At 32.4% G+C, this 14,658-nt stretch overlaps 2 long non-coding RNA genes and 1 other non-coding gene across 3 annotated transcripts; all 3 read right to left on the reverse strand.

Annotated features, from left to right (window-relative positions):
• Window positions 1-4,257: 4,257 nt before the first annotated feature.
• Window positions 4,258-4,364, reverse strand: LOC121215224 (small nucleolar RNA R71). The gene has a single exon (XR_005910953.1). It is a non-coding gene; the product is annotated as a small nucleolar RNA R71 (small nucleolar RNA).
• Window positions 4,365-10,450: 6,086 nt separating this feature from the next.
• LOC121214744 (uncharacterized) lies at window positions 10,451-12,089 on the reverse strand. The gene is made up of 2 exons (XR_005910480.1): window positions 11,753-12,089; window positions 10,451-11,211 (listed from the first exon to the last, which is right to left on the reverse strand). It is a non-coding gene; the product is annotated as an uncharacterized lncRNA (long non-coding RNA).
• Window positions 12,090-12,381: 292 nt separating this feature from the next.
• LOC121214745 (uncharacterized) lies at window positions 12,382-13,088 on the reverse strand. The gene is made up of 3 exons (XR_005910481.1): window positions 12,849-13,088; window positions 12,591-12,703; window positions 12,382-12,520 (listed from the first exon to the last, which is right to left on the reverse strand). It is a non-coding gene; the product is annotated as an uncharacterized lncRNA (long non-coding RNA).
• Window positions 13,089-14,658: the final 1,570 nt, after the last annotated feature.

The raw sequence follows: 14,658 nt of genomic DNA on the forward strand, positions 1-14,658 counted from the left end.
TTTGTATAAGTCCCTGATAGTTCCCAAACTATTTTTAGGGCACTTAAGTCCAATTTAAGGCCCGTAAAAGTATGCATATCATATTTAAATTATGTTATCAAATATAAATATGTGAATTGCATGTTGGTCCATGTTGCGATGTCTAAGGTTATGTTTTGCATTATAATGCTCCGTAACCTTAATCTGGCCTCGAAGACGGGTTAGATGTGTTACAGTGTTTTTATTTCTCTTATTCATTATTGATATTTACTTTATTTTTTTTTCTCATTTATGTTAGTAGCTTAGTTAATCAATGGGTTGAGTAAATAGTTGATATCATTTGTAACATTTTCCCAAGGGTTTGATCATCAACATACTTTCTAATGGATTTATTTCATTGTAATTATTACTTGACAATAATATTGTGCACTTGCAATTATGAAGGGAATAAGTAGCAATAATTTGAAGCTAATTGAAAATTTATTTTTAAACTAAATTTTTATGAACTATTTTCATCGATTAGAGTACTTTGGCCAAGATGCCCTACATTTAAAGCAAAGAGGTAATGAGATTAGGGGCAACCTTCTCTTGTTGATTTGAATACATTCGTTAGAGCACCATTTTAAAGAATCTGCATTGATTGAAAATGTGATGCAGTCCATTATGACTCAAATCAAATTCCTTAGAAAGCCTGCGTTTGTTAGATAGTCCTTTATAAAATCCATCCTCACACAATCATATGCTTGATTTAAATCCACTTTGATAAGCAGCCAAAATTTCTTATTGTTCGCGATATTTAAGTTATGTACATGTGTACATAGTCATAAGCAAGTAATAAAGTAGTAATTATATAGTTATCATCTCTATAGGTATTGTATAAGTGAATCAACAGTTGCAAAGTTAATAATTAACCATTTAGTGAATAATAGAGATTGTGATTTGAAGACTTAATTTAAATAAAAAAAAGTATGCAAAAAATTAAATAACAACACAAAATATAATAGCAATAGACAAGTTTAACAATAATGAAATGAAAGGGTAGAATAATTATTTCTCTTTAACATGCAATTAATAAAGACAATGCTAAAAAATGTTACGATTAATTAGTGGCAATATGATGATTTACTAATCCAATTTCTTGAGGTTGTAGGCTTCTCTCGAAGTTCTACATCAATCTTTTAGTTACTTAACATATATATATTCCAAAGTAAAATCAAGATCACCTTCTAAGGCATTGTTTATAAGGACTATGCGTGCAACAATTATCTTTCAATATCGGCTTCAACATGCACCATTCAAGATGTGTGTCTAAAAATTATTACCTCTTCTCAGATTAAATAATTAATTTGTTTTACTTACCAATGATGGCCATGCATTTGTAAGTTGAACATGTAATTACTTGAACAATTAAACAATCATAAGCACAAACATTAATGACAAAGAATCAATAATAACATATCAAAGATTCATTAAATTGAAAGCAAGAACACAATTTGCAGTCATGTTCGTCAACACAACAACAAAACAACAAATAAGATATGAGGAAGATGAAAGATGAATAGCCAATGGCGGTTCTCTGAGACTAATGCATGTTTAAGAAGAGATGCTAGTCGAATCTGGTGGTTCTCTGTGGATAACTTTTGCTTGCTCTCTCATGGTGGCTCTCCTCCTCTCCTAGGCATTGGAAACACGAAAATATACAAACTTTTTCATGTCTTTTTTAACTCAAATTCATGCAATTTTGGTAAAATTCTTGTTGAAAAATATATAATTATTATAAAAAAAATAAAAATGTACTTAAATTATTAACATGTTGAATTTTAATTAATTTTATAATAAATTTTAATTAATTTTGATCATTTTTGACAGATTTTCACAAATGGCGAAAATTGGCTCAGCAGACACTGCTAGAAGCGCAAAATCGAGAAGCAATTTTTGAGGCATCGAGGTGAATTAATTTTTCAGTCGAAGACGGTCCAAATTATGTGTATTATTTCATAATATAATTAATTTTAATTTTAATCCAATTTAATTTGGGTTAAATAAATTATTATTAATTAATTATGAAAAGAGGTCTAGTTGAGTTGAACCGAGAAAATTGATCCAACCGAGCACTGGACAGCCCAAAACCGTCCCACATGCTTACCCAATCAGCTTGTTTGACTGATTATTTGGCTTGCAAAATAACCCTTGAAGACTCCTTGAATTTGCATTCAAACCCCTCCACAATTTATGTCTTTCTATATTTGCCCCTACCTTAAAATAGCAAGTTTGAAACCTTCAAACTTGCCACATGTGTAGCCGGCCATGGGGGGACTCTATGGCTTTTGATTTTTGCTAATTTTTTCAGCCATCTCAACCTATAAATACCCCATTGGCTACTCACTTCAAACACATCTAAAAACCATTCATTCTTCACTTCTCTCTCACTTTTCTCTCTTCATTGTTCTTCATTGTCTTCCCCATTCCCTTGCCGATTCCACCTCTTGAAAAAGAGTCATTCAAACACCATTTGGAGCAGCCTTCAAGTGTATATGGAAGCCTCAGTTCAGCAAGAACAAGCAGAGAAGGAGGAGCGGAGCAAACTAGTCAAGCCTCAGAGAAACACCGGATTTGATTCTTATTCCTTATCCTTTTAATTTTATTGTTGTTGTTATGAACATGTCTATGAATATTTGTGATGTTGATATGTTTAATTTAATTAATATGACTTAAATTTAATTCGTGTTATGGTTGATTGCATTTCATCTACTTAATTTATTAAAATTGTGTTTGTGTTGTTATATGCCTATGTAAGATGTTTGAGGAAGTAAAACCATGACTAAGTTATTCTTGCATTACAATTGTAAGCTAACTAATGAATTAATTATTTAAACGGATTGAAATTGTAATTACTTGACACAATCCTTAATCAGTGCATGTTTAATCATCTAAGGTAGCTGAGGGTTAAATTAGCAATGGTATCTAACGATACATAAGCCTTGCATAACTTGCAAGATTATTGTGATTAAACTGTTTCAAGGTAGAAATACATTGTTACCTCACGTAATCTTTTACGTGCTTATGAGATTGAATTAATTGTTTGAATTGGCATTGAGATATGTACAAGAGATTATTTTAATTTCATAAGTATGTATGTGCATTAACACATTTGCTTATTAAAATTTGTTTAATCGGTTGAATTGAAATAGAGATATAGTCAAGAGATAAATGGATTTTTGGTAAGTAAGTATGTTAATAAGTTAGTAAATTATCGAGTTGCCGTGAATTTATTTGTAACAACATAAACATGAGTTTAATAATTCTAAGTGAAGAAGTGTAAATAATCTAGCACAATTATGTCATATTGATTAAAATCATCTTTTGAAATTGTGTATTGGAACTTTTAATTTATTTTTATTTATTTTACTTTGTTAAAAGCCTAGTTTTTAATCACCTCTTCAAATCAAAATATTTTGTTCACCAAAGTGTTTTTAAAATTGCATTCAAAAATAATTCTTTCGACAGTCCCTGTGGGTACGATAACTCGACATATACTTGTCACTTTATTACTTGTTGCGATTGTGTACACTTGCACATTTTCGTCGTTCCAAGTTTTTGGCACCGTTGTTGGGGACTGTTTTAAAAGACATTATTTGTGAAATTGTTAATTTTGCATTTTGGTGTATTTTTTCTATTAAATTTTAATTTCTTTTTTTTGTGTGTGTGTTTGTTTCAGGTGTTTATGAGTATTGATCAAATTATTGACTTACTTCCCATAGACCCTGAAATTGAGAAGACTTTCTGACAAAGGAGAAGACAGGCGAACCAAAGAAGAACCAAAGATATGGATTTCGAAAATCCAAACCAAAATCCAAGAGGAACATTCGCTTATAATATTCACAATCCGATCATTGTTGCCGATGAAAGAAAATGTGCCATTCAACAATATACTATTCCTATATTCAACGAGCTCAGTCCGAGTATTAGGAGACCCAAAATCGAGGCACAACAATTCGAGCTGAAGCCGGTCATGTTCCAAATGTTGCAAAATATGGGTCAATTTAGTGGGATTCCTACTGAAGATCTACATTTTCATCTTTTGCTATTCATAGAAGTGAGTGACTCATTTAAACTAGTCGGGGTGACTGAGAATGCCTTGAGACTGAGATTATTTCCATACTCCTTAAGAGATAGAGCACGAGCGTGGTTAAACTCCTACCGTCTGGTTCCATAACTCCATGGCAAGAGTTGGTTGAACGTTTCTTAATGATATGTTTCCCTCCATCTTTAACCGCCAAGATCTGAAATGAAATCACTTTATTTTAGCAACTTGATGAAGAATCTTTATATGAGGCATGAGAGCGGTTAAAGGAGTTATTATGAAAGTTCCCTTATCACGGCACTCCTTGCTACATTCAAATGGAGACTTTCTATGTTGGTTTAAATATTTATACTAGAATGATGGTGGATGCTTTGGCAAATGGAGCCTTTATTTGTAAGTATTATAATGGTGCTTACAAGATTATTAAAAGAATTACTAGCAATAACTATCAGTGGCCAACCAACGTAGCAGCCTCAGAAAGACAAGCAACAGGAGTACATAAAGTAGACACACTTGCTTCTTTAGGAGCCCAAGTATTCTCTATGTCTTCTATGCTTAAGAACATAATTGTTAATGGTTTCAATGGTAATCTGTCAGACAAGCAGCCGAACCAGTTCGAGAATATTTCTTATGAATATTGTAGAGATGGCCATTTCTTTGAAAATTGCCCATCGAATCAAGAGTCAAATTATTACATGGGAAATAAGAATTGGAATGGTCTGTAATCAAATTTTTATAACTCTTCATGGCAGAATCATCCAAATTCTCCATGGAGTAATCAATGGGCGGACTATAGCGACTTTTTTTATGCCATTTTGACCAAATTATCCGTCGAAATATTCTCAATAAGTGCAACAACCCCACCAACTTAATTTTCAAGTCATCTTGAGAATCTGCTAAAGGCATACATAGCGAAGGTATTTGGCCAATGAACTTAAAATAAACCCCTCCATGGAGTAACAAATGAACTTAAAATAAACCCCAAGGTATTTGGCCAAGCGACACAGAAAATCCAAGAATTTGTGCAAAGAACATTGCAAAGTAGTCTCTTTGCCAAGTGGAAAGACATTGGAGCCCAAGGTGGTTGAGGGTCAAAATGAACCTGTTGTAGCTCAAGACAAAGAGAAAGTTCAACGAAGTGTTGAAACTCCTGTATCACAGAAGTCAGATTCAGTGATCTTGATGAGGTAAACTCTAAACCAGTTAGTTCTGATTATCTAACACCCTTGTCAGATGTAGAAAAATTTCCACAGAAGAGTTGTCTAGTTAAAGCTAAGATTCCACCATTGCCATATCCTCAACGATTCTAGAAGCATCAATGAGATACTGACTTGAAAGAATTTTTGATGATGAGGTGACTTTTAATGACTTCGATATTGCTAAATCCTCAGATGTAGTTGAAGATTGTTATGCTATTTCTAAGATTTAATCACTGGCTTCTACATAGCTAGAGCTCAATTATGTAGATGATCCGTTAGAATGTATTCTGCTAGCGGATTCGCCAAGTGATGATGAAGACGAGGAATGTTTGGCTTTGTTAGAAGCTAAAATGAAGGGATTCACTCAGGAAGTTCCATTGAAATCATTGGAGTTATTATCTCAAGAGTACACACAACCAAAAGTGTTGATTGAAGAGCCAGTCGAATTGGAAATGAAGACTTTGCCTCCTCATTTGAAATATGATTATTTGAGTTTACCTCCATTTTTACCTATCATGATTTCAGTTGAGTTCACCAAGAATCGAGAAGAAGAGTCATTTATTGTTTTGGAAAAGCACAAGAAGGGTGTCGGGTGTATTATTGTAGATATTTGAGTCACAGGTTGGATAATTTGTAGGAATTACAAGAAGTTAAATAAGGCCACCATGAAAGATCATTATGGGTTTTCTTTCCCTAATAAGATGTTGTACAGATTTGATGGGAAAGAATATGATTACTTCCTAAATGGTTATGGTTGGTACGACAAATGGCCATTTGGCACCACCATGCTCAATGACGGCCCTGAATAAAATGGAGGGAGTTCTCTTCACTTTCTCTATCGTTATTTTATGTTTTTAGTTTTTTTTTCTCATTTGAATAAAATGGTAGACTTTGATAAAATTTTCTTTGGTTTATTACATTAATTAAAACTCTGTCTAAGACTGTGACCCTCAAGTATTTCCTAAGAGTTTAATTTAATGTAATTTTTCAAAAAATATTTTTCTAAGTAGGTTGAAGAATTTAAGTATTTGTTTTGTTAAAAAAAGGGGTCTACTTTTAACCCCAAGCACTAATTTTTTTGAGTTTTTTTAGTTTACTTTCAGTATAGGAGCTTAGGATCCAAAATGAGCTACCAATAGGCTTAAAATACTACTAGGAAAGGAAATATTCAACCCTTTTCTGCACAAACCTATATCCTTTTCCTTGCTCCGCTGCCACTCTCAAGTAGCCTAATAGTGGATCTCACTTAACCCCTTGATGTTGCAGCCCTTAACTGCTTGAATCACCACCCCAAACACCTTCATTCGAAGTCACCAACTACCGCACCTAAATTATCCTTAAAACTACCGCCCTCTTCAAATTTAAACCTTACCCTCAGCTACTCACCCACTTGCCCAAAACTGAAACCAATCTTAACAGATTTCCTAAGTTCGACGCTGAGAGTCCTTTTATCTAGCACCATTCCATGAAGTGAACAATTTGGTATAATGGCTATGCTGCAACACATGTAGTTGCAGCAACAGGATTATTGGAGATACTAAAAAATGCGGGATGAATCAATCAGAGATGCATTTATAATATATATTTCATAACCCGTTTGTTTTTGTGCCTAAATTTCAAGACTTTATACTCAAACCATGGACTCCAATGTCGAGGAAGGAAAAAGATGAGTCAGATTCTGAGGGATCTACAAATAAATAAAAGGAGGGGTGTTTACTTTATTTCATTTTCTTTCCTAGGTTAGTTAATGTTTTAGGATTAGGTTCTATTAGGATTTTTATTTTTCGTATAATAAAATAAAAGGTGGAAATCATAAATAAAAATGAACAAGTTGCAAAGTACATAGTGTGGCAATAGATATATACATGTCTAGGATTGGATCTAGAGGGAGCTTGGTACTTAAGCCATCAAATTGACTCACCTCCTATTCTCTAGAATCCTACCTGGTGTATAGCATCTATTCACTTCTAACAATGAGAACATTGTTCATCTTAAGTAGAGGGACCAAAAAATTGAAATTATTTCCTCTCATAATAAAATTTTCTTGTAATTATGAGTAGGATATATTTTGTTCAAAAATTTGAAATTTTGTTAACTATGCTAAACTTCAGTATAAATAAAATTCGATTATTTCAATAATTGTTATGTTAGCTGAACTATGACATAAATGTATTTTTAATAAAGCATGCAAATCATACCATAAAATTTTTAGTTCCTTAAGAAAGTTAGGTATGCATGAAAGTTTAAGGCTCTAGAAATGACTTAGTAGTTTCTTAAGGCGAAATCCTAGGAAGCATGGAATGTTGAAAATGATTTAGGCAACTTTGTTTGGACCGTTTGAGCCTTTCAAGCCAACATTGAGGAATTTTTATCCATTGAAACTCAACCTTGAGACTGTATGACCCAATTTTATTTGAACCTTTGCAATATTTAGCCATCACCTTTCTCTTAATTATCTTTAAATTGTCCCAAATACTAGACTCAGTACTATTCAGAATATTCTTTAAAAATAAGTTTGGAGGATTGAAAAGAAGTATCAAATGCTCAAAAAAATTGTAGTACATACAACAAAATGCTCATGCCAAAAAAAGAAAAGAAAAAAAAAAGAGAAGAGCATATGTACTTGAAAGAAAATAGATGTACCAAAAAAAAGCATGTGAAAACAAAGTTAGTTGGTGTATTGAAGGTAATTATTCTGAAGGTTAGATTGAAGCTGAGTCCAGGGTTTTAAGCCTAAATTTATCTATCTTTTACCTACCCCTAGCCTAGCCACGTTACAACCTATTTAAAAGACTTATTGATTCAAGTTTCTATGTTGCCTACATTAGTGGAGAGAATTTGCTATGTTCAACATATGAAGGCATAAGTTAAACTTGATGATTGCAGCTTAATCTTGAATAAGGGAATAAAATCATATTGGTAGGAATTTAACATGTCTTTATTAGGAAACATTTAGTCTCTTTTTGCTATCATAATAATAATTGAGATTAGTTTGAATGATATGTATATTTAAGTAGCATAAATCTCAAAATTCTTGTTCTTGAGTATGAGTATATCAAATTTATAATTTTGGGAAGAATGTTGTTCTGAAGGAAATTTTCAAAGGTGTTTCTAAAAAATTCTTTTCAATTTGTGCATTACTTAGGACGAGTAATGAATTAAGTTTAGGGGTGTGAAAACACGAAAATATACACAATTTTTTATGCCCTTTTTAACTCAAATTCATGCAGTTTCGGTAAAATTTTTGCCGAAAAATATATAATTATTATAAAAAATAAAAATGTACTTAAATTATTAACATGTTGAATTTTAATTAATTTTATAATAAATTTTGATCATTTTTGACAGATTTGCCAAAATGGCAAAAATTGGCTCGGCAAACACTGCTAGAAGCGCAAAACCGAGAAGCGATTTTTGAAGCGTCGAGGCAAATCAATTTTTCAGCTAAAGATAGTCCAAATTATGTGTATTAATTCATAATATAATTAATTTTAATTTTAATCCAATTTAATTTGGGTTAAATAAATTATTATTAATTAATTAGTCAAACTAATCCAACCGAGCACTGGGCAGCCCAAAACCGTCCCACATGCTGACCCAATCAGTTTGTTTGGCTGATTATTTGACTTGCAAAATAGCCCTTGAAGACTCCTTGAATTTGCATCCAAAGCCTTCCACTATTTATGCCTTTCTAGATTTGCCCTACCTTAAAATAACAGGTTTGAAACCTTCAAACTTGCCACATGTGCGGCCGGCCATGGGGGGACTCTATAGCTGCTGATTTTTGCTAATTTTTGCAGCCATCTCAACCTATAAATACCCCTTTGGCTGCTCACTTCAAACACATCTAAAACAATTTATTCTTCACTTCTCTCTTACTTTTCTCTCTTCATTGTTCTTCATTGTCTTCCCCATTCCCTTGCCGATTTCGCATCTTGAAAAAGAATCATTCAATCACCATTTGGAGCAGTGTTCAAGTGTTCGTGGAAGCCTCGGTTCAACACGAACAATCGGAGAAGGAAGAGTGGAGCAAACTAGTCAAGCCTCGGAGAAACATCAGATTTGATTCTTATTCCTTATCCTTTTAATTTTATTGTTGTTGTTATGAATATTTTATTTTGAATATTTTATTGAAACCAAAATAATCTCTAGGAGAAAAACACACACTAATTTTTTCTCTATTTTCCTACAAACATTTAGAGGTCTTTTCCCCAGATATTTCGAACTTGTTTTCGGTGATAGAAGAAAACTAGGCTACAAGTCGTTGATCACTGCAGCCGTGCTACTGTCGTTCTCATCTCGTTGTTGTATCTTGGGAGACATTCGACTACCAGTCAGATTTTTGCCTACCTACAAGTACAAAATTTCGATCCAGTTTTATTTCCAATTTCTTTTTTTTTTCAATTTTTATATATCTATATCTATATTGTTCTGGTTAGATCTTGTGATTTAAACTAATATTTTACATTACTGTTTATTTCACTATCGTATTTTCAACAAAAGGCTTTCTTCAATATGGCTCCAATTAAGGCATTATGATGTGATGGTTTTCTTGCATTATTTTTTTCAAAATTAAGGACACGTTTGGTTCGCTGTAATGGAATAGAACTGTAATGGAATAGAGCTGTAATAGTAATTCAATTGTTTGGTTGAATGGAATGGAATAGAACTGTAATAGTATTCTTGTGTTTGGTTGAATGGAATGATGTTGTAATAGCATAAGGAAAAAAACTAAAATGACTAGAATACCTTTAGTAGAATTTTTTTAGGTAGATGATTATTATTATTGTTATTAAATTTTTATAAAATTATTAATATAAATAATAAATAATTTAATCATATTTTAACATAATTATTATTAAATACAATTTAATAAAAAAATATAATTTAATAAAATTCTTAAAATAATTATTCTTATATGAATTACTAAAATCATAATATATAATAATATAAAAATAATATATAATCTCATTTATTATTTTTAAATCGCAATACATATTTAATGTACTAAAATATCATTAGTGAATGAAATAATTTAATTATTCTGCAAAAAACAATATTAGAAGTAATAAATAACTTGAGAATTATATTTTGCATAAATATAATATTCATATATTAACAAAAGGTTACATGATTTCATTAATTTATATGTCATAATCCATATGTTATAAAATTTTACACCATCAAAAAGTTACAACATTACCATTGAATTTCTTCACAAAATGATGATCCAAACCAACAGGGTCAAATAAACATAAATAAATACATAAGCATGCTGTTAGAACTCAGTGAAGGCACCCTCTGTGTTCCATTCAGAATTAATAATAAAAAATGATTTCATATGTCATCCATGATGCATGTTGATCAAAACAATTCAACTTTTCTTTTTCCCATTTCAATTGTTGGAAACTCCATCATTCACGTTTGTTGTCCTTCAATTTCAATAGCAGCAAGCTGCTTCAAATGTCATTAGTGTGGATTGGATGACTGACTTTGCCATGGAGTTTATATGAAAATTCATCCATTTGCCTCAGCTTTGCAATTTATTTCCCAGCAATGGCCAAATGAAGGTGGATTCCATGGCATTATTTTTAGACACTGAATAAATTGGTTCATTTTTAGACAGATACTTGCTCTCTTCACTTTTTCCTAGGACAACCAGATACAATCCAGCTATTATCAATGCTGCTCCTACTACCCTGCAAGTTTCACATATTTTGCAAGCTATATTCAATGTCACTCCAACCCTGCAAAGTATGATTGTAGGCAACAATGTATGGGTTAAAAGTTAAGGCTTACCCTCCTTTAGAATTCTTCACCCAATGTAACAGCAGCTATTAAAGCCGCAAGTAAGGTTTACAGAGGAAAATACATTGAGACAAACAAAGGGCCTCCTCTATCAACAACATATATTTGTATAGCAAACACCATTGCTGAAGCTACGAGTCCCTGCACCACATCTAGCACTTTCCAATCATTTCAAAGGAAAACTATAAGTTCATCAATTTCAAGGATTAAACTGTAGGGGTTTTAAGCATTTTAACCATCTGCTTTGAGGCCAAAGGAGTACACAGTAGTAAAATTTTGCAATTTTCTCTTAAGGTCTGCACATATGTTCTATGCTTTTAATCAAATTTCCTTCTAAAAGGGACACACAATCGAAATTAGGAACACAATCTAATTTGAAGTAGAAATCTATTAGACTGTTGTACCAATGACGATTTAGCACCAAAACTTAAGATCATAGTCAAATATCGTTCAATGACAAATATATAATTGCAAAATTATCACATCAATGTCTCCTCTCACATCCTCTTCAATTGTCATTACAATTTCTTCAAATAAGATGTTCCAGAACCAAACATCCATTACTCATCATCATTGGTTTTTCAACAAAAAAAAAGCATAAACAGATCAATAAAAGTAAATGCATTGAATTTCTCCAGTAAACTACAACTTAATCTTTCAAAAGTACTTTATGGTTGCATACCTTCCAGCAAATCAACGGCCAATATAACATACCTTCCAGCAAAAACTATAATCATTTGCTGCTAATTTTTGTTTTGGCGATGCTTTAGAGCCAACTAAGCAATCTGAATTCCAGCTGCTAGGTTCATCTCACCCCCCATTTCAAGACCTGTATGCATTGAAACGTACATAGAGAATAAGAAGGTAACGATGATGACATAGCTAATAGAGTGGAAGGAAGATGACCTTTAATTCAGAAATATGTAAATAAAATATCATAGATTACTCATTAATTACATGCTACTTTTGCATAAAAATGACAAGCTACACTAAATATAACTCCTGAAACCCAACAGCAATGACAAGTTCTCTATTTCTAAACTCTAATAAAAAAGCTGCTCGTCTTTCATAGAGGTTATCAAACATGGATTTCTCACAGAACTGCATGCTTTACATAGGTCATGGTACAGATTTGCTAAAGTTAGTTAAAGTAAAGTACTCGTATGATCCAAATAACAAGCCGTAAAACTATCAATGTTGTTTTCCTTCAACATATACGTCAATTTTTCTTATTAAAAGGAAATAAAGTATCCTCCATGTCCGTTATAAGTTCATAAAGACTAATCCTTTTGGGTTTGTCTCTAAGGTTCTAATAGTCTCCAAACATGACTGAAAAATAAGTACCATACATGCAAGACAAGATTTTTCCAAGTTCACTAGTAGGAGTAGCCAATACACGTACCCTTTTTCCCGCCATAGTCAAAATCCCCACCATATTCTTCGAATTAGACTGTCATTAATTCATTAAACGAAATCAAATTCCCATAATTTTACATTCCATTAAAAGGCAAATATTTTACCTGGGTTTTAGCTCCATAGATAAGACTAGCAGCATCAACTGGGCTTGAAATCGAGACAGAGAATAATCGCCATTTCGCATCCATTCCGACTTATCAATGCATATCATGGTAGCCTAATTGATCGATTTGAAAATTGAAAACCAAAGAAGAAAAATTAACAAAACCATTTTGAGTAACGAAAAAAGAAGAAGAAAATACTAAAATAATTGATGATTTAGAAGAAGGAGATCAAAAGAGGAATCCAATTGAATAGCTTACCTCGAGAACCATGGCTGCAAAAGCGACAAAAAACACAGAAGAGAAACATTAAAAAGAATGGAAAAATCAAAGAAGGAAAAAATTACTTGAAATATGGGAACAGAAGGAGAGAAAGTTATAGATCTGTGGGAGTAGATGAATGAGAAAATCTGAAATATGGCAAGAAAGTGAAGGAGAAGATGAAGGAGGGCAGAAATTGGAAAATGGAAAAGAGAGATTAATGGAATAGCCAACCGGATATGTGGGCAAGGAATGGCTATTACAGCCTTTTCATGTAATAGGGCCTGAATGGAATCAGGTTGTAATGGCATTACAGCCAACCAAATGTTGGTTTGGTGGTGGGCCCACCGAATAGGGGGAATGCATTCCTATTCCCCCAGCCAAACATGCTCTAATTGTATACAATTGAAAACTCAGTGTGCGACAGGATCAAAGGTATTTTCACTGGTAATAACTTAAGCCTATCTCCCAATAAGATTTCACTAATTTTGATTACCACAATACCTAGCCCAAAGTCTCCTACATAGTTTTAGCCCTTTAGTTTATGTATTGTGCTATACAATATTGTGACTTAATTCATTGTTGATAATTTGAAGATCATTTTTTGAATGTTGATTGCACCAAACTAGGCTAGCTTTGAGATGATTGATGATTTTTAGCAAAAATCAGCTTCGAGATGACTGCTAAAATTAAGGAATGACGGAAATGTGCAAGTGTACACAATCGCAACAAGTAATAAAGTGACAAGTATATGTCGAGTTATCGTACCCACAGGGATTATGAAAAGAATTATTTATGAATGCAATTTTAAAAACACTTTGGTGAAGAAAAATATTTTGATTTGAAGAGGTGATGAAAAACTAGGATTTTAACAAAGTAAAATAAATAAAAATAAAATAAAAGTTCCAATGCACGATTTCAAAAGATGATTTTAATCAAGATGACATAATTGTGCTAGATTATTTACATTTCTTAACTTAGAATTATTAAACTAATGTTTATGTTGTTATGAATAAATTCACGACAACTTGATAATTTGCAACAGAACATACTTGCACATTTCTGTCATTCCTTTTATTTTAGCAGTCACTTTATTACTTGTTGTGATTGTGTACACTTGCACGATAACAAGCTCATTTTTGCTAATTTTAGCAGTCATCTCGAAGCTAGCCTAGTTTGGTGCAATCAACATGCGAAAGATGATCTTCAAATTATCAACAATGAGTTAAGTCACAATATTGTATAGCACAATACATAAACTAAGGGGCTAAAACTATGTAGGAGACTTTGGGCTAGGTATTGTGGTAATCAAAACTAGTAAAATCTTATTGAGAGATGGGCTTAAGTTATTACCAGTGAGAATGCCTTTGATCCTCTAGCACACTGAGTTTTCAATTGTATGCAATTAATTTAGATAAAAATGATGCAGGAAAACCATCACATCATAATGCCTTAATTAGAGCCATATTGAAGAGAGCCTTCTATTGCAAATACGTTAGTGAAATAAATAGTAATGTAAAATATTGATTTAAATCACAAGATCTAATTAGAACAATATAGATATAGGTATATAAAAATAGAAAAAAACAGAAATTGGAAATAAAAGAGGATCGAAATTTTGTACTCGTAGGTAGGCAGAAATCTGACTGGTAGTTGAGGCCGGTTTTCACAGTTTCTTTAAGATAGATTCGACCGCTCCTTTGGTGTTGGAGAAATGTTGGTTGAATTCTCCCAGGATACAACAACAAGATGAGCACGACAGTAGCACGACTGCAGTGATCAACGAACTGTAGCCTAGTTTTCTTCTATC

The sequence above is a fragment of the Gossypium hirsutum genome, chromosome D02 (assembly GCF_007990345.1).
Source record: "Gossypium hirsutum isolate 1008001.06 chromosome D02, Gossypium_hirsutum_v2.1, whole genome shotgun sequence".
NCBI classification, from domain to species: domain Eukaryota; kingdom Viridiplantae; phylum Streptophyta; class Magnoliopsida; order Malvales; family Malvaceae; genus Gossypium; species Gossypium hirsutum.